Source organism: Geotrypetes seraphini, chromosome 3 (assembly GCF_902459505.1).
Source record: "Geotrypetes seraphini chromosome 3, aGeoSer1.1, whole genome shotgun sequence".
NCBI lineage: Eukaryota > Metazoa > Chordata > Amphibia > Gymnophiona > Dermophiidae > Geotrypetes > Geotrypetes seraphini.
Genome location: NC_047086.1, coordinates 226,116,542 through 226,135,912, shown reverse-complemented (window position 1 = coordinate 226,135,912; position 19,371 = coordinate 226,116,542). Strand labels below are relative to the sequence as shown.

Genomic DNA, 19,371 nt, shown 5'->3' with positions numbered 1-19,371 from the left:
CATCTTGACCTACTGAAAAAGGTGTGAGCAAAAAATCCAATAATGAAAGGAAGGACGTCCTTTACAAATTTAAGAATAACTTTATTGACAACGTCTTGTTAAAGTAATACTGTGTATGAAAAAAAAATTACAATAGCGTGCTAAGAAAAAACAGTCAACTTATACTGCTGTTTTATAAAGATAAGTTAAGTGCCTTAATTCAAAAGGGTCCTACAGTAAGCATAGCACTACACCATAAATTAATAATAAACCATAAGTTAAACCTGATTCAAAGAAAGTGCAATTGTATAACTATAATGTATTCTAATGCGGACACGGGTATACAACAGTTCCATCCAAAATAAAGACCTGAGCAACACCTACAAGCAGATTTCCAAGAAGTACAAATACTCCGTTAGCGTGTGTAGAACACATCTTACACGCAGAAACATTATCTTCAAGCTGTCCTTTAGAGATGTTCAGGGACAGGTGCTGCATCCTTCTTCCAAGCGGCTCCCAGACAACCACAACACAAGGATATCAACGTAGCCCGATGAATCGGCGCATCGAAGTGCGGTAAGACACAAAATAATGGAGAAAGCAAACACCTTATCTCAAGGTCAGCCCCGGTCCTACCCCATCCTACCTTCAAACTTCTTTAAGGCAGCCTGCAATGTGCCTCAGGGCTTTCCTTCCCCAGTGCCCCCCCCCTTCCCCCACCCCTCTGGTCTCGTCCAGACTTGCCGGAAACAGGAAGTCGCCTATGAGAGGGCGGGACGCAGCCGAAGGAAAGAAGTTGCGTCAGAGGGAGCGGGACGGTGGAGAAGGAAAGCTCTGGGGGCCGGTCGCAGGCGACCTTAAATAAGTTTGGAGGTAGGAGATGGATAATGAGGGAGAACTGCTGGACCAAAGGAGGGGTAGGGGAATGGAGAAAGAGATGCTGGATGGGGGGAGAGTAGAAGAGAGAAGGATAAATGCTAGACCGCGAAGGAGGGGTCCTCGATCCCCGAATGCGTGCAAAGAGGGCTACTCGGCATTTGGGTGTTTTGAAGGTAGTCAGATTCGTGTGTCATGACCAATGCGTAGGTCTTGATATCTCTGTTGACGTCCTGGGGCCTAGGACAAATTTTGGGTGGGTGACCCAAAGCCCACTAGCACAGGCCACGCCTCTTTTAGTTTTAGACATACATAGGGCCCAGGACAATTGCTCAAGTTGTAACCCTCCCCCTCCCCTTACCAAATATTTGAGATCTGATGTAAAATGTTGTAACTCGTTGCATTCTTGAATAATACATTTATCTTGAAAATCATTCAAAGGTCCAAGTCTTTGCTTTATAAAGGAGCCGTTTTTCTCCCTATCCGTGAAGACAGTACCTCTAATTTTTCAAAGCTGATCTAATTGGCTACAGAAGCGAAAGTGTATTGGTATGGTCCTGCAATAGCCCCACTTAAGTAGTTGTAGAAAGAGGTATGTGTTGTGTATAATTGAGTGGACTGAAACAGCAAAAACTTCATGAAAATGTTTGGAAAGTAGAAAGTGAAAAAATGAAGCTGGTTTATATAGGTATTTTTTGTGGTTTCCTCTGGGAAGGAGGGGTGATTGGCGTACTGTTGCCTTTTACAAAGGTGCACTAGTGGTTTTATCGCATGCACCAGAATTAGTGCGTGCTAGCCAAAAATCCACCACCTGCTCAAAAGGAGGCGGTAGCGGCTAGTGCACGTGGCAATTTAGCGCAAGCTATTCCACGCGTTAAGCCCCTAGCGCACCTTCGTAAAAGGAGCCCTATATTTAAAGCTGTAGTAGGTAGAAAGCACCATAACTTGGCCATCTTAGAAATATTGCTGCTTATTTTAGTTGTGCATGATTGAAGGTTAACCTAAATCTGTGTTCAAAAGCATGTACTGTATACACTTTAAACAGTGAACATGTTCAGTGTATGCTCTTCAGAATGCACTGTAATGGGTCCATGGGATATATTTTAATAAAAAAAATTCCAAGCTGTAGTGTGTTTTGCCAAGTTTTACCTTAATAGGTGTTTTAGAATGTCATCCATTTAGACTAGATACTGGTCAGAAAGTTTAAGCGCAATCGGAAAAAAAAGTCCTTGAGATACTGCTTGGCAGTGCACCATTGGAGTATTTTTGGGCCCTTGTCCTTTGAGGACTCAGAGAAGCTTGAAAAAAAAAAGTGGAAATGTAAGTGTAAACTTGGTATGCCCACACTTTGCCTACCACATGTCCAGTAGCTTGTCTGGAACAGTTTATGGTATGGGATATAGTATTAGGCCTGTTTTTAATAGTAACTCTCAAGCAACCAGAAACTACATTTATCCGGCATCTATCAATCCCCATGGGTGCCGATTAACTGAGAGTCTACTGTATTATGTCAGACTGACTGACTGTGCACTATATCAAATGCTTGATAAAAAGCAATTGAAAACAGTTTACTCAAGCCTTTGCATAGGTTTAGAATAGAACTGAGAATGATCTAAGCTATAAATTGAAATTTGTGTAGGTGACACATTTGTTTTTGAATGTTGCATTATATTAATTCCATGTGCTAGAAATGGATATTATGTATTTTAGTAATGTTCAAGTATCTTTGAATTATATATGTGATAGATATTCTTAATAATTGATTTGAATTTCATCTTTGTGTCATGAACTAGAGCTAGTTAATAATATTTCTAAAGTTACTGTTGGTCAGCTTCTGTGTTTATCCTGTAACTATTTGTGGTGGAAGCTGATGGTACTCTATTGAAGTATTAGTAGTCTAATATCAAACTGCACGTTGTAAGCATCATATATAGGGTGAGGCAAAAAAAACCTAGAGTTTTTTTTTCTGTTTTCTCAGCAACCTCTTGGCATTTCAATATGAAATTTTACAGCTTTATTTGTTACTTTCTATATTTATGTGCCGAGTGAAAAGAGATTATCTTTAAACACAGCAAAGTTGCACACTTAGGCCCTGATTCTGTATAGGACACCCGGAAGAGGTGTCCTATACAGAATCGGGCCTACACTAACCCCGATTCTTTAACCGGCGTCCATGTTACAGACGCCGGTTAGAGAATCAGGTTAGAGTAGACGCGGCCGCTACACTTATCGCGGCAAGGGATAAGTATAGCGGCCGCCTGTCCGAACCCCTCCTGCCGGCGATTGGGAGTTTGGGGGTGTGTGCCGGCAGGAGGGTGCCCAACCCCTCCTACCGGAACATCCCTCCCACAAACTCCCAATTGCTGGCAGGAGGGTGCCCAACACCTCCTGCCGGAACACCCCCCCCCAAACTCCCAATTGCGGGCAGGAGGGTGCCCAACCCCTCATGCCGGAAAGACGGACTCCCCCCTGATGACTCCCCAAACCCCCCCAACTAACCTTTAAATGTTGGCCGGCTGGATGGGTCTTGCTGCCGTCCAGCCGACAGGCCCGCCTCGTTGAAATGAGACGGGCCCGCCCTTTCCCGGCCCATCCCCACTAAGTCTAAGGCCTGATTGGCCCAGGTGCCTTCGAGCCTGGGTCAATCACACCTTAGGGTTAGTGGGGATGGGCGGACCTGCTATGCCTAAGGCCTGATTGGTCCAGGCTTCTAGAGCCTGGGCCAATCAGGCCTTAGACTTAGCGGGGAAGGGGCGGGCCCATCTCATTTCGACGAGGCGGGCCTGTCGGCTGGACGGCAGCAAGACCCATCCAGCCGGTCAACATTTAAAGGTTAGTTGGGGGGGGAGGTTAGGGGAGTCATTGGGGGAGGGGTTGGGCACCCTCCTGCCGGCGATTGAGAGTTTGGGGGGGGTGTTCCGGCATGAGAGGTTCGGCACCCTCCTGCCGGTGATCTAGAGTTTCAGGGGGAGGGGGCGGCATTCCGGCAGGAGGGGTTCGGCACCCTCCTGCCAGCGATTGGGAGTTTGGGGGTGGCTTTCCGGCAGGAGGGGTTCGGCACCCTCCTACCGGCGATCTAGAGTTTCGGGGCGGCGTTCCGGCAGGAGGGGTTGGGCACCCTCCTGCCGGTGATCGGACAGGCGGCCATGGCCGCTAAACTTATTGCGGCAGGGAGATCCCTTGCCGCGATAAGTATAGCGGCCGCGTCTTCTTACAATGTAGGCCAGCATTTTGCTGGCCTACATTTTAAGCATCTCTTCCTCTACTAGGGAGACGCGTAGGGCCGCCTAGGTTCGCCTAAGGCCCTTAGGCGTCTTGTGGGCCTCCCTAGGCTCCTGGAGGCGCCTTCAATATAGGTGGTCTGCCTGGGGAGCATTTTTTTTAAAAACGTGCATCCCGATTGGCTGATTAGACAGCTGTAGGACGCCTACAGCTGCCTAAAATCGTGACACACTTTGCAGAATCCGAGCCTTAGTGTGACCACCCAAGTTTTTGTGCATTCAAAAATGTTTTCACTGTGAAACTACCATTATTTGGGGGGCAGGGGGAAGAAGCGGGTATCGGCTTTCTGTTAATGGTGTCTCAATGACATAAATTTTGTCTGGGGATCTATGTTGGAAGCCTATCACAAACTCCACCCAAAGCTGCAAAGAATCGCCAAACTCATTGCAGATCTGGGACAGCTCGCCACAGGTATCAATTAACAAGTCCATTAAGAACTTCCCCAAAGCAACTGAAGTTTTGTGTTAAAGCTAGGGGTGGACAATGTAAAATTGACTTATTGTTAATTATATCAATTGAATGTTGTTTTATTGTGTTTTAGTTCAAATATTTTTTTACATACAAAAATTGCTAAGTAGTAACGCTAAAATGTCAGTAACAACATACTGTAGCTTAAGATAATTACCGGTATTGTAATTAATTGTAATACGTTCATTGTACATGGATTTGCGCACATCTGAGAAGCTGAAAGCTAGGCCGCCAGTAGTTTCACTACCAGCAGGGCCTCCCAAAGTGGACAGGTTTCAGCGGAGATATAGACTATGTACCGCCCATCTGGGCAGCAGCAGATGGGCAGTGTTGGAAGTGGAGGATCACGTTTGATGAGACAACATCGAATTTATACTGTGCAGAAGAAAGGCCGCAATTTACTTCTGTATTCTGCCATGAAAATTTAATGATTTCATCAAGTTAGAGTCTATGGCACCTAAGAGTAATATATAAGTATGATGACTAAAGTAAAATTTCTTGCTGAAATTAAATGGCTTTGCTGAGAAAACAATAAACTCTAGAGTTACTTATTTTCCCCCTCACCCTGTATATTTGAGTATTATACTAAATAATATTTGTCCTTATTCTGATTATTTATTTTGATCTCTTATTAATATTGGTCATGTCATTATTTTTCAACTGGCAATTTCTTTTATGTTCCTTTTTCTGGGCTTAACAACTTGGTAGGAATCCATCTTTTCCCAGGTTAAATGGGGAAGCTGTAGAGACAGTATTCACATCTGGGGAAAAAAGAATTTTAACACTATAAAGGCAACATGAATTGGCCATACTTAAGGCCTATGATAGCAGGGTTCCAGAAGGAGAGTGCTGGTGCATGCCCTAGCTCTGGACTGTCTTGCTTCAGTGGGCTAAGCGAATTGGGACTGGATTATAAATGGGGGGTAGAGGTAGTTACTAGGTGGTTTGTAAATGAAGGCACATGGCACTAGATCCAAGCCTTAGTACTGATTTAAATAGGAAGACCAAAAGAATGTAAAAATCTATGCAAATTCAAGTTTATTAAAAATTTGATATACCACCTTATCAATTTATTTCAAGGTGGTTATACATTTTAAAATAGGGTAAAAACAAATAATACAAATTAACATAACTTAACTAAAAAACATACTCGACAAAACAATAACATACTAGACTAGACAAATGGGTATGAGTGGGAAAAAAAGGGTAGAACTACAATGGTTAAAGAAAAGTAAGATATAAAGGTATAAACATAAGGAAGAGGTTAAAAACAAATAAGTCCAATACAAGCGGACTCATAAAAAATTAGACCAAGTTTAATGAAGCCCAGAATCCTGTTTCCAACAGTGACTAGTCTGGATCACAAGTACATGGCTGGTCGCAAAAAGTAATCTTTTTCATAGTGCATTTCCAGGGATGAACAATGGCTCTCCCAATTCTACCTAGCTAATTTTTTTTTTTTCCAGGAACTTGTCCAAATCTCTTAATTCTGTTGCTAGTTTCCATGACCATGTCCTTTGGCAACATAATCTACAGCTGAATTATATATGGGAAAACACTTTTCTTGGCTTTTAATTCTGCTGGTCATTAGTTTTATAAAAGCATCCTTTTGTTTTAGTGTTTGAAAGGTTAAGGACTCGGCCCTCAGCTACAGACAAGGGTTGACGCAGATGACCCGTTTAGTAATTTCAAGTTTACACCCAGCGGTGTCTACTGCGAGCTGTCAAAGCTTAAGGTTAACAAGGCAATGGGTCCTGACAGCCTACACCCCAGGGTGCTCAGGGAGTTGTGTGATGTCTTGGCGGAACCGCTATCCGCGCTCTTCAATCTCTCCCTTAGTACGGGTAACGTCCCGTTGGACTGGAAGACGGCTAACGTCATTCCACTCCACAAGAAAGGCTCCAAGATGGAGACGGCAAACTACAGACCGGTGAGTCTCACATCAATAGTGTGCAAACTAATGAAAACTCTAATCAAATGCCAATTGGATACAATCTTGAACGAGGAGAATCTACGGGATCCCCGTCAACATAGATTTACTAAGGGGAGATCCTGCCAATCCAACCTGATCAGCTTCTTTGACTGGGTGACGAGGAAGCTGGATGTTGGGGAGTCCCTGGACATCGTATACCTGGACTTCAGTAAAGCATTCGATAGCGTACTACACTGCAGGTTGCTGAGCAAGATGAGTTCTATAGGATTGGGCGACACATTGACGAAATGAGTTGGGAGCTGACTTGGAGGTAGGCTTCAGAGGGTAGTGGTGAACTGCACCCCCTCCGAAATGACGGAGGTAATCAGTGGAGTGCCGCAGGGCTCTGTCCTGGGCCTGATCCTATTCAACATCTTTATAAGAGACTTGGCAGAAGGGATGCGAGGTAAAATAACATTATTCACCGATGACGCCAAACAATGTAGTGAGCAAAAGCACAACAGACATAAATTCAATGTCCAACAACATGATGCACGACCTACTCCTACTGGAGCGCTGGTCTAGGTCCTGGCAACTCAGCTTCAATGCCAAAAAATGCAAAGTCATGCACCTGGGCAGCCAAAATCCATGCAAGACTTACACCCTTAATGGCGAGATCCTAACAAGAACTGAAGCAGAACAAGACTTAGGGGTGATCGTCAGTGAGAACATGAAGACTGCCAATCAAGTGGAGCAAGCTTCATCCAAGGTAAGGTAAATCATAGGTTGCATACGCAGGAGTTTCGTCAGCCGTAAGCCTGAAGTCATTATGCCATTGTATAGATCCATGGTGAGGCCCCACCTGGAATACTGTGTGCAATTCTGGAGGCCGCATTACCGTAAGGATGTGCTGAGTCTGGAGTCGGTCCAGAGAATGGCCACCCGGATGGTCTCGGGACTCAAGGATCTCCCGTACGAGGAACGGCTGGAAAAGTTGCAGCTGTACTCACTCGAGGAACGCAGAGAGAGGGGTGACATGATCGAGACATTCAAGTATCTCACGGGCCGCATTGAGGTGGAAGAAGATATCTTCTTTTTCAAGGGTCCCGCGGCAACAAGGGGCATTTGTGGAAAATCAGGGGCGGGAAACTGCACGGGGACACCAGGAAATTCTTTTTCACTGAAAGGGTGGTTGATCGCTGGAATAGTCTTCCACTTTAGGTTATTGAGGCCAGCAGCGTGCCTGATTTTAAGGCCAAATGGGATAGACATGTGGGATCTATTCACAGAGAAAGGTAGGGGAGGGTCATTGGGGTGGGCAGACTAGATGAGCCGTGGCCCTTATCTGCCATCTATTTCTATGTTTCTATCTTAAGCCTTGAACTGTACCTTTGTAAGTCTCATTAAGCTCAAAGCATTTGGAATTGATCAGATGGCTGTTCAGTGGGAATCTTAAAATGATCTCTGCTGATAGCTGAGCTGACCATAGTTAGAATACATGAAGAATTGTACATAACACAAAGTTGAGCCCGAAAAGCATATTTTACTATTTGACCAAATACGAATAACGGGGATTGATCTTTAGCATAAATCAATAAAAGAAGCAATGTGAAATTGGAGATCGTGTTTATTTCGGTGGGATTTAGCACAGTAGAACCCTGGATTATTAGTATCCAAATCACTATTCTGCCAAATATGAATGTATTCAGGGCCAAATCGAATTGAATACAAATATTCAGTACAGCCCTAGGGACTACTTGTGCCCCAAAGGAGGATTCTCCCCTATTTTGACCCTGAAGCTTTGGAGTACGTTCATTTATATTAGAGAATGACACAGTGGCTGTTACCTGTGTCTAGCCCGGGTAGCCATAGGTAACCCGCTGAAACGGTAGGGGGGGGGAGTACTTACAACAGTCATGGGGAGAAGCTTCTGCCCACAGATGCACGCGACTGCAAGCAGGCTCAGCCGGTTTGAGCAAGTTACTCTGAAAAGTAACTTAAAACGCGCTGCGAAGGTAAGGGGGAGGGTGGGATATTCTCGGGCTGCGCAAGGGGTGCTGAAGGGCGGTGAGGTGATAAGAGGGAAGAGTGGTGGTGGTGGAAAAGAAGGGAACAGATGCTGAAAGGAAATGGGGACCAGAGCATGGGGAGAGGACGCTGAAGGTAAATGGGAAAGACAGAGTGGGGAGATGAAGGGAAATGGGGATGACAGAATGGGGAGAAGATGCTGGAAGGAAAGAAGACAGAGATGCCAGACTATGGGGAGAGCGGAGAAAAGAAGATGGGTGCCAGACCAATTGGGGGGGGGAGGGTAACAGAGCAAATGGAAGATGCAGAGAGAAGACAAACAGTAGATAGAAGAATGAGAAGATGAGGAAAGCAGAAACTAGACAACAAAGTTAGAAAAAAAATTTCTATCTCCCCATCAAACTCCTCTGTTCTAAAATCAGCATAAACAGGTTAAATGTGGTCATTAAAAATCAAATCAAACATTTTTATGTGGTACAATTATAACCCAAAATTCAATGAGCCTCAAAAATTTTTTTCCAGAGGTATAAATAACAGATTACAATAGAAAAACTTGCTCTTGAGTCTTGATATCACAAAGGCCATTTCTTAATATGTCTTACCCCATATGGATATATGGGTGTAGACATATACTATACTTGCTCTAAGTAGACAAAATCAGTCATGGGGAAACTCATGAAATAAACATTAAGAATCCACCAGGGTATTATCCCATAAATCATAAGCACCCTGTATAAGTACGCACTTATAAGTACGCCCTTATAAGTGCACTTGTCACTGTATATGAAGAAGGACACGGTACTACTTGAAAGGGTCCAGAGAAGAGCGACAAAGATGGTTAAGGGGTTGGAAGAGCTGCCGTACAGCGAAAGATTAGAGAAACTGGGACTCTTCTCCCTCGAACAGAGGAGATTGAGAGGGGACATGATCGAAACATTCAAGGTACTAAATGGGATAGACTTAGTAGATAAGGACAGGTTGTTCACCCTCTCCAAGGGTAAGAGAATGAGAGGGCACTCTCTAAAGTTGAAAGGGGATAGATTCCGTACAAATGTAAGAAAGTTTTTCTTCACCCAGAGACTGGAACGCTCTTCCGTAGTCTGTCATAGAGGAAAACACCCTCCAGGGATTGAAGACAAAGTTAGACAAGTTCTTGCTAAATAAGGGCATACGCTGGTAGGGCTAGTCTCAGGGCGCTAGTCTTTGACCGGAGGGCCGCCACATGAGCGGACTGCTGGGCATGATGGACCATTGGTCTGACCCAGCAGCGGCAACTCTTATGTTCTTATGTTCACTTATAAGGCGCACTTGTTGGGCTTACTTATAAGTGCGTACTTATACAGGGTGCTTATGATTTATGGGATAATACCCTGTTGGATTCCTAATGTTTACTTCATGAGTTTCCCCATGACTGATTTTTTTTTTTGCTTTAGGATAAAGTAGTATATTAGTTGTGTTGATAAAAATTTATAATCAAAGCCCTGCCAACTGAACATCTCTTTGTCTAGTTCAGCAGCCAGCACTTTGATTTATAAGGAAGGAATAAGCTAAATATTGCAGTATTGAAGCTTGTATGGATGCTGCGGGGATAGTAGTTGTGGGGACTGGGCGGGGACAGTGGTTGCGGGGACGGGATGGAGACGGGGCGGTGACAGGGAAGGTGATTGCGGGGACGGGCGGTGATGGGGACAAATTTTTCCCCGTGTCATTCTCTAATTTATATATGAAATCTATATTTTATTGAACTTGGACCACTTTTGCATAGAATACAATATAAAATGCAAACTTTAATACATTAAACCAGGGGTGTCCAATGTCGGTCCTCGAGGGCCGCAATCCAGTCGGGTTTTCAGGATTTCCCCAATGAATATGTATGAGATCTATTAGCATACAATGAAAGCAGTGCATGCTAATAGATCTCATGCATATTCATTGGGGAAATCCTGAAAACCCGACTGGATTGCGGCCCTCGAGGACCGACATTGGACACCCCTGCATTAAACCATCCAAGTAGTTTTGTTACAATATAAACCTCCCTATCCCAACAAAAATTGTTGCTTGCCACAAAATGAATCTATACACGACTAAGAACTTCCAAAGTAGATAAAATCAAAAATGATCACGAATAGCATGTTTCTTCCCTTTTTATGTCCGCTTTTCCTGTAAATATTGTATTTCACCAAAACTTACCTATTGTTTTAAATTTAAATCCTTAATTTGTCTTGTCAATATGTCCTTGTAAGTCTCCCCATTGTTTTTAACGTTGTAAAACGTTCAGAATTCATGATAGGTGTTTCAACAAATTTTAATAAAACTTGGAAACTTGGAAGCAAAGCCATACAAGTAGAAAGGACCTAAACATCCCTGGCATGTCAACCAAAACAGGAAGAGTTCTTATACGCCAGGTCCATATTAGAGTGGATAATTAGTTGAAACTAATTAAAAAAAAAACCCAAAACCCACAACCTTGCCCAGCTACATCTGTGCCAGAATTGTAAGTTTTCATTTAAAATATACTTTTATCCCATGACAAGCAGGCAGCCTATTCTCACACATGTGATGTCATCCATGGAGCCCAAATGCGGACAGCTTCGCAAGCAGACTTACTTGGAGAAACGTAGAAGTTTTGAGTCTGCTGCAATGTGCATGCGCGAGCGAGTGCCTTCCCGCCCAGCACTTGGCAAGTCTCCACTAAGTCCAAATGTTGAGAAAGAAAACCCACCTCGCGTGTGTCATGATCCCTGGTACAAGCCCTAGGCGGTTTACAGTCCACATCTGGGTTCACTGTGATATTAAAGTCTCCACCCAGAACCAAGCAGTATTCAGCATATTGGGAGATATGGGCAAGTAGAGTGGAAAATAATTTGACAATAAACGTTTGGAGCGTACAAGTTACACAGCAATAACTTGAGGCCCCAAAGCTCACCCAGTACTATAATAAAGCAACCCTCCTTATCTTGAATTTGTTTATGGAGATGAAAAGGCAAACTTTTGTGAACCAGGATGGCTACCTCCCGTTGTTTACCTCCAAAAGTGGAAGAAAAGACCTCCCCCCACCCAGCTATGTGTAAGCTTGCCATGTTCTAACTGAGAGAGATGAGTTTCCTGTAAGTAGTAAATGTCTGTGCCTTATTTGCGAAGGCTAGACAATACTCGGGATCACTTAACAGGAGATTTAATCCCATCTACATTGAGCATAGTCACCTTCAACTCAGCCATATGCACCCATGTGGGGAGTAGAAAAGACAGCACCGCCACCAGCCACCCCAGGGCCTCCCAGCCTGATCCCAGGGCTGTATTTAATATACAAACATTCACACCACAAGCGTAGATTCCCCCACACACACTGTACTCCATTCTTGACTTCCAAACTCTCAACAGATAATTAGTCAGAGAAGTTTTGCATGTTATCCCTAGGGACTCTATGCCCATTTCTAGAAAAGAATGAATGGCTGTGCTCTCTAGACCTCTAGACCTCAAACACACACATCCCCATACATTCAGCCCACAGAAAATACCTTCGCTTTCATGTGGCCCTTCGTCATTTTCAATACAAAGTTCTACCCTTCGGCCTAGCTTCCTCTCTAAGAGTGTTCATAAAATGCTTGGTGGTGGTAACAGCAACCCTTTGTACTCATGGTTTCCAGGTGTTTCCCTATCTGGATGATTAGTTAATTAAAGCAACATCGCTTCAAACAGTCCAGTTCTATAAAGGCGACCAAAACTTTTCTAGAACATAAGAATAGCCTTACTGGATCAAACTAATGGTCCATCCAGCCCAATATTCTGTCTTGGCCAAGCCAAGTCACAAGTACCTGGCAAAAACCCAAATAGTAGCAGCATTCCATGCTACTGATCCAGGGCAAGCAGTGGCTTCCCCCATGTCTGTCTCAACAGCAGGCTCTGGACTTTTCCTCTAGGAACTTGTCCAATTTTTTTTTTAAACTAGCTACATTAACCACTCTGGTAACACATTCCAGAGCTTTAAAAGTTTTACTCTGTAACTTTGAATGTCCTCTAGTCTTTGTAAATTTTGATGCAATAAAAAATCATTCTACTTGTACCTGTTCTATACCACTCAAGATTTTGTAGACTTCAATCATATCTCCCCTGCTTGGCTGGCCCGGAACCTTCTCTCAGACGTCAGAATTGATGTGGGGGGGGGAAAGGCTTGTGGGCCGGCAGCATGCAATCACTGTACATGCCTGGCCCCTCTTTGCCCGGAGTTGCTGCGGTGGTGGGGGATGATTGGATGGAGCATGTCGGCGGCGGACTGGTGGGGGTGGATGTAGTGTATTGGGTGGCAGAGAGGAATCGGCAGCAGCTTCAGCAGGGGGCAGGCAGGGAGAGATCCCAGGCAACGGTCAGCCCGCGTACCGCCAATAGGAAGCCTGTGTACCGCTTAGAGTATGTGTACCGCAGGTTGAGAAACATTGATCTAGAGGCTGGGGGCGGGGCAGTGGGCCACCAGGGATTTTTGTTGACCAGAGTCATCTGAGGTGAAGAACTGGAATAAAAAGGGAAATTTTAAAAACAAAATTTAAAAAACTGCACAGAAACTTAATCCCCCTTTTTACAAAGCCATGCTATCAAGCAGTGTGAGCTAAATGCCAAACCACCCATAGGAATAGAACAGGTGACTCTGCATTTAGCTCGTGCTGCTTTGGCAGGTTGGCTTTGAAGAGGAGGCATTAGTGTATGGATTTTTTTTTCTTCCAAATTTGACCTTTTTGGCATGTATTTTGTATGCCCACTAATTTAGCTATGGATTCTTTTCATGTTGAAACGTAATACACTGAAAGCTTAGCATGAAAAAATAGGAAGTAAAGAGCCAAGCTAAAGGATAGCTTAGATTATTACATCAGCTCTACAGCGGAAAATAAGTTTTAATTGACTTGTGGTTTCTGAAGTAACTGATACAGAACTAGTTAAAGAGAAGAGAACTTAAGACTTAAAAATGAGAAGCTGATAATTGCAAAAGGCTAAATGCACAAGAGTTCATAGCTAACATTGTAATAACAAGTAAAAACGAATGATAAAAGCAATTTTTATATCTAAACTAGAACAGTGTTCTTCAACCGCCGGTCCGCAGAAATTTTCTGCCTGTCCACAGGGCTGGCACGTCCATTAGGCAGAAGGGTCATTCCATGTCAAGTGATCAGATTCTTGGAAAGTGCCCTGCATGACCATCACGGATTTTGATGAAACTTCATATGCAGAGTCCACCATGTCTCAAACGAACTTTGGTAAAGTTTTAGTTTCGCCTGTGGAATATTTGTGGAGATATAGCCATTTGTTTGACCCCATACCACAATGAAATACAATATGACAATGACATTCTGACAACTTTGAGACACAATATCTCCCGAGCTGTGTTTCCAAAAAAACTGAAACTTAGCTACCCTGCACAACTTTTTGAGCTCTGTTCATTGCTACCAATAACAATTTTTGCCGAGCACTGATTGAATGCCTGAATTACAGTAAACTTGGCCAAAAAAATTAGTGCTCCAAAAAAAGTCAAAGTTTGACATTACTTAGCTCCCACAATAATTGAGTAATAAATGCAAAATTTGGCGCATAATGTCTCAGTACAACGTTGTTTTCAAAAGTACAATTTCAACCTCCAAGCTCTTTCCATTAGTTTACAAATTAAGTGTAAAGTTGCTAATTTGTGTAAAAAGGCCAAAAATAGGGTATTTTCAGCCTGCTTTTACAGAAAAATACCTTTCAGAAACTCTTTCAAATCAGTCTCATTAGAAAGAGCATATTTCAAACCCCCTAGAAAAGTGGACTTCATTTTTCAACGCAGGTTAACAATGGCTGAAAAAGGGGGACAAAGTTGGGAGACGTTGCCACGGCAACAACCTCTATTTCAACATATTTCTGTCATTTTTAAAGTTACAGTTTTGTATTGACGTAGTATTACTACTACTCTATTGCGTTGGTCCATGGTGACATTGTCACTACCAGTTCAAGAGTTTGAACTGGCAACCCCATCGCCCGATAGCTGTGCAATACCAGCCACGGGTGGGCCACTTCGTCCAGGTTCCCAAGCCTTGCATTTGGTTTCTTTGTCAAGGTTCCAAAGCCTTTTGTTGGTATCTTTCTGGTTCCAAAGCCAATGATTAGGGTGTCTTATCCTAGGTTCCCAAGCCTAAATTGGGTATCTTATATGGTTCCCAAGCCGAAGTGAAGTCCACTTTGATTTTAACTGCCAGCAATCTTTATAACATTCTGTTAAATTTTTGAGCCACTTTCTTCAATGCAGTTTCTGGAAATTGATATTGGCGGCCGGATGATGTAACTGAAGGGGCACAAAGCATGCAGATGAGGTGTTGCTCTGGAACCCAACAAACGTCTTGCCTTTCTGGCCAATAAAACGAATGAGCTGGACCGTGAGGATGCATAAATTTTATCAATGCATCATTTTGTTCAATTGAGACTTCAACAACGTTGCCTATCCACCATTGATTATCGTAAGTACAGGCAATGTAGCAACCAGGAAAGATTTCGGACACTTTCAAATTTGGAATGGCAGTATCAGAAATTTTGGCAACAAAATTTATTGTGTCATTTGAAACTTTGCTGACACGAACCGAGTTTGAGTCGACTGGTACAAATTGGTGGTGCTCTCTGGTACTGGCTACTGTGCTGCTTTCATGCCATCTTTCTTCTTGAAACTTTTTGCTTTCTTCAATTTCTTCTTTTGGAACATAAATGTATTTAACTCCGTGTATATTTTGGTCACAAAAGTTAAATAGATCCTTTGGCGTCAATATTTGATCCGTTGATGGTCTTTGGAGGCTAGCCCGGGCAGCCATTCGTTTAGTTGTTCCACCAACTCCATCGCAGGGTGATTTTCCGTGGCTAGTTCCAAAAAAATTCCATTCAGCCTCAATGTTGAAATCATTTCTGTGATTGCACAAATTCACAAAGTTCTTGTAGTTTTTATATTGTGCAGCTGAGCCGTCACTGAAGTAGTATATTTTGGTAATGTTTGTTTGAGTTGCCAAAAATTCGATCAACTTTTGAATAAACACGTGTACAGATATCGTATCATGTTGCATATGATCAGAAATAATGCAACAGTTTACAACTTGCAATGTGCCCACTTCATTGAGGTAATATGCAACAAAAGGATGTACCGTAGCTTGTGAATTTTCCCAGTGAAAGCCTTGGGCGGCATCCTGTACAACAAATGAGTAATTTTCAGCGAAATCCATCAAAACGATCATTTCCGTTTCTTTTAAGCCTGTCTTCAACATCTTCAAATATTCACTTTGATGTTTTGAAATGAAATGGTGGCTTGTCAACTTCCAAATCTTGCTTGCAAGTCTTTCAATAAAGTTGTCCATGGTTAGTACGCTTGTTTCTAATGTTTCACGGTCAGCGTGAACCCATTGCTTAAATTCTATTGATTCTTCTGGATCTAAATCCTTGAATATTTCTTCCAGGTATGCTGTTAGTGCTTCTTCACCAGGGCAGTTTTGACATCGTTGTAGCATACAGTCCTTGACATTTAGGTCGCACACAGTTTTTTCCATAAGAACTTTGTAGTTCTCTTTGACATTGGCGCCTTGTAGCATGAGCTTTACATTTTGATGTATCGTGCAGACACACACGGAGTGTGCACCTGATGCACCAATGGTTACACACCACTTTGGCCTGAGCTCACAGAATTTGGAAAAACCAATTTCAGTTCCATATTTGTTACAGTACGCCACGTACAGCTCTTTTAAATTACACAACAGCAGCCGCTTTTGCTTTTGTACTTTTAAACCATTGAGGTGGACTGAAATGCAATCTTTTTTGCCAGGACATATTCTGCTGAATTCATCGTCTTCGTAAAAATCTTGAACTCTATTTGCAATTTCTTTTGGAAGGGACTTGCCAATTTTTGCATCAGGTATAGAACAAATGCCTTTCTCTTTCTTTACTTTTTGGGCTGTTCTGACCATGCGCTCTGAAACGCCAAACTTCATTGCTGTTTCCTTTATTGACCAACTTTTTGGGGCCATCGTCAATAATTGAACTTTCATTGACCTGTTGGATATTGCAATTTTCGATTTCATTTCTTCAATGAGGTCAGTGTAATCTTCACATAACTTGCATTCTACAGACTGACGAGACGGCCCAACTTCTTCAGCTGAAACTCCAGCAGCAGATGTAATCTTCTTGGCTATCACATTCTGCACACGTTCAATTTTTCGTATCACATAGCCGGCTTTATCTCTACTAGCTAACCTTCGAATTTTCAATGGAGAGGTTCCTAAAGCAGTCAAGCTTTGATCAACTGCATCGGAGATGCTGATATCAAAATCGTCTGAAGATGAAGATGCTGCAGTAGCTTCACTCATTGAAACATATTGGACTTTGCACCTACTGCAAATTTCTGACCTGGCTTGATATTTATTTTTACTACTTTTCTAAAATCATTAGACATGGCAAGATCGACTTTTAACAATCCACTTTGAACAATGTGATTTTTCTTTTCAAATGGATTACAACACGATGTTTGCTTTAATTCGTATTTGTCGAGATACTTTGCTTTGTGGTGGAGGCAGATTTGGTCTTTATCCATCAATTCAACTTCAGAGCGCCGAGTGATAAGCAATTTTTCATTGGTTGACAAATTATGTAAAAAAATGAGCCCACATTTTTTTAGAATAAAATGTGCCGTCATGACACTTTGACAACAATTTTTGCCCAATGGCACAGTCTGGCAGAAAAGGATTATTATTAGTCGATTCATTGGCATCCATTTTAAACTGAATTAATAATAATGTGGATCTGAAAAAGAAAACAAGTTGTAATTTGTGATCTGCATGCAACAAAATTATCACCTCAATTTCTAGTTAGGAATAATCATTAATTAAGAACACTATAATTGTACCCAAAGCTTGAGTAAAAATAAACAGGGAAAAACTGTGAAAAGTGACATAATTGTAAATTGAAACGTAGCCCGTTGCCATGGTGACATCTCCCAACTTTGTCCCCCTTTTTCGGGCATTGTTAACCTGCGTTGAAAAATGAAGCCCACTTTTCTAGGGGGTTTGAAATATGCTCTTTCTAATGAAACTGATTTGAAAGAGTTTCTGAAAGGTATTTTTCTGTAAAAGCAGGCTGAAAATACCCTATTTTTGGCCTTTTTACACAAATTAGCAACTTTACACTTAATTTGTAAACTAATGGAAAGAGCTTGGAGGTTGAAATTGTACTTTTGAAAACAACGTTGTACTGAGACATTATGCGCCAAATTTCGCATTTATTACTCAATTATTGTGGGAGCTAAGTAATGTCAAACTGACTTTTTTTGGAGCACTAATTTTTTCGGCCAAGTTTACTGTAATTCAGCCATTCACTCAATGCTCGACAAAAATTATTATTGGTAGCACTGAATAGAGCTCCAAAAGTTATTGGGGGGGGCATTGTTGGGAGACAGCAGTCTTGAGAGAGACTTGGGTGTGATGGTGGATGAATCACTGAAGCCATCTGCACAGTGCGCAGCAGCCTCGAAAAAAGCCAACAGGATGCTGGGCATCATAAAGAGGGGCATAACAACCAGGACGCGGGAAGTCATCATGCCATTGTATCGAGCGATGGTGCGTCCGCATCTGGAATACTGCGTTCAATATTGGTCGCCGTACCTCAAGAAGGACATGGCGGTACTTGAGAGAGTCCAAAGGAGAGCAACGAAACTGGTAAGAGGGCTGGAACACTGCCCATACGCTGAGAGGTTGGATAGGCTGGGACTCTTCTCTCTGGAAAAAAGGAGGCTCAGGGGAGATATGATAGAGACCTTCAAGATCATGAGGGGCATAGAGAGGGTGGATAGGGACAGATTCTTCAGGCTGAAGGGGACAACAGGTACGAGGGGGCATTCGGAGAAACTGAAGGGAGATAGGTTCAAAACAAATGCAAGGAAGTTTTTTTTCACGCAAAGGGTCGTGGACACTTGGAATGCGCTACCGGAGGAAGTGATCAGGCAGAGTACGGTACAGGGATTCAAACAGGGATTGGACGAATTCCTGAGGGATAAAGGGATCGTGGGATACTGAGGGAGGAGCTGGGATGTAACACAAGTATAGAAAGCTAATAAGTATAGAAACCCAACCAGGTCGTGCATGCGCAAGACCGGAGGGTTAGGACTTCGATGGGAAGATGGGACTTCAATGGGAAGCCAAGGAGGCAGGGGAGCCCCTTCTGGTGATTCAGACAGGTCGTGACCTGTTTGGGCCGCCGCAGGAGCGGACTGCCGGGCAGGATGGACCTATGGTCTGACCCGGCGGAGGCACTGCTTATGTTCTTATGTTATGCAGGGTAGCTAAGTTTCAGTTTTTTTGGAAACATAGCTCGTGAGATATTGTGTCTCAAAGTTGTCAGAATGTCACTGTCGTACTGTATGTCATTGCAGTATGGGGTCAAACAAATGGCTATATCTCCACGAATATTCCACAGGCGAAACTAAAACTTTACCAAAGTTCGTTTGATACATGTGGGACTTTGTGCATAAAGTTTTATCAAAATCCGTGATGGTCATGCAGGGAGCCCTTAATCACTTGACATGGAATAACCCAGAAGACAGTGGTATTCAGCTGCCGGTCCATGGTGCGATCAACATGGCGTCTTTGGGCCGGCTACCTAAGTGCTGCAGTGCACAAAGCAGTGAGAAAAGGCTCCTACATTTGTCCTGCACCTGAACTGGAAGTCTTCTCTCTGACGTCACAACATCAGAGGGAAGGTTTCCAGATGAGGCGCGGGACGCTGCCCACAGCTTTGTGCACTGCAGCACTCAGGGATCTGGTGACGAAAGTTGGGCGCTAGGT

General features: G+C 43.1%; 1 protein-coding gene across 2 annotated transcripts in view; it reads left to right on the top strand.

The window, feature by feature from the left end:
* The first annotated feature begins 704 nt into the window (after window positions 1–704).
* RAB5B (RAB5B, member RAS oncogene family) overlaps window positions 705–19,371 on the top strand; it is a 60,335-nt gene continuing 41,668 nt past the window's right edge. The window contains exon 1 of one of the 2 annotated variants that reach the window (XM_033935575.1): window positions 705–852. The gene's annotated coding sequence lies outside the window, so the exon portion shown is untranslated. Of the gene's footprint in view, window positions 853–920; window positions 1,032–19,371 lie in introns of those variants that run through there. The other variant, XM_033935576.1, reaches the window with a different exon arrangement.